The sequence below is a fragment of the Amphimedon queenslandica genome, unplaced genomic scaffold (genome assembly GCF_000090795.2).
Source record: "Amphimedon queenslandica unplaced genomic scaffold, v1.1 AMPQUscaffold_11796, whole genome shotgun sequence".
Lineage (NCBI taxonomy): Eukaryota > Metazoa > Porifera > Demospongiae > Haplosclerida > Niphatidae > Amphimedon > Amphimedon queenslandica.
In genome coordinates, this window is record NW_003547964.1 from 6,818 (window position 1) to 8,366 (window position 1,549).

A 1,549-nucleotide genomic window follows, 5' to 3' on the forward strand; every position below is an offset into this window, starting at 1 on the left:
TAATCAATCTATGATAGTTAATCCTGGGCCTATTACTTGCATGCATTTTAGTTGTCCAATAATGAGAAGATACAAGCATTGCAGAGAATGAGTAAAATGAAAGATCTTGAGATTGAGGATTTAAAAGCTGCACTTAGAAAGAAGGCATTGGACCAAAATTCAGCTAGCCCCCAAGCAATGACAGGTAAAGATTATTATATTGCCCCTTATTAATTTTGAACAATCAACCTATTATAGGTCAAATTGAGTGGCACAGTAGTGAGGTTCAGCTCACTTCTCCATCAGAACAACAGTGCTCAGAAGTCCTTGCAAAACTGCAGGATAAGCATCAACAGATTTATCTTAGAGAGTCATCTTCTAGCATTGCTGAGTTGCTAATCCCACTTTTGATGCAGAAGAAAACTGTCTGATGTCTTTTTGTTTTTTCAACTCCACTAAAACATGATTTTATTTGCTCCTTATCATCAGAAATTTTGAATAACAATACAATAGAGAGCCTATGGCTGACTGAAAACACTATCAGTGATGATGGTGTTATCACACTTGCTCAGTCACTAAAGCATAATACTCATCTTCGTTACTTATCACTTGGTTACAATCCTGGCATTACTTCAGCCTGTGCACAGTCTCTACCTGAACTTTTAACTATCAATCGCTCACTCACTGTCCTTTATCTTTCTCACACTAAAATTGATACTGAGGGAGTATTGCAATTGGTAATGTCTCTGAAGATTAACAATACGCTTGGAAAACTCACATTGGATGCGAAGCACAAACAAGCATGCTCTGATCAATTCATTTCTAAAATGAATAGACTAGACTTTTCGTATAAAGATGCTGATGGAACTCATTTTTAATTTTGATATGATTTTGTAGTACCTACTGATGTATAGTTGCATGCTGGCAACTTGTATTTTTTATAGTCAAACCTTTGACATGTGGTTGATTGAAATTGGGTGTGGCATTTTATTTTTAGGCGCAGCGCGCAGGCAATAATCAATGTGGCAATAAATAAAGCAAATGGCTCAACTCAAACATGTCAAAGAAAGATCTTTCAACGCTTTCTTGTCTTCTACTCCTCTTCTTCCTGAGCTAGTAGAGCACATTGATGTTGGTACTAAGTGGTATCTCTTGGGTGCACTGCTACACGTTGATGATAAGAGATTGGATGGTATTGAACAGCTGCCAGAACATGATGATACAAGCAAGACATTAAAGATGTTTCAACACTGGCTGACCACTACTCCTACTGCTAGTAGGAGACAAGTACTGGAAGCATTGAGAAAGAGAGTAGTTAATGAGCATACAGTTGCTGATAAATATGAAAAATATTTAAAGGAGCTTCATGATACTACTTGTAAGCCTACTTGCTATTAACTCATCATACACTCTTCTCTCTATCATATTATTGTTTTTTTTTAGATACACCACCATCTACTGAAGCAGTTTCTATTCTTCAAAGGAATATTCAATCATTGAATGAAGCTCTTGTCTCTCCTGTACAAGTGTCTCAACTGTTATACTGTAAGAGATGTATAAGTGAAGCTAC

At 36.6% G+C, this 1,549-nt stretch overlaps 1 long non-coding RNA gene across 1 annotated transcript; it reads left to right on the forward strand.

Annotated features, from left to right (window-relative positions):
* The first annotated feature begins 58 nt into the window (after positions 1–58).
* Positions 59–484, forward strand: LOC109588879 (uncharacterized). Its single transcript, XR_002188411.1, has 2 exons — positions 59–184; positions 238–484. It is a non-coding gene; the product is annotated as an uncharacterized LOC109588879 (long non-coding RNA).
* The last annotated feature ends 1,065 nt before the right edge of the window (positions 485–1,549 follow it).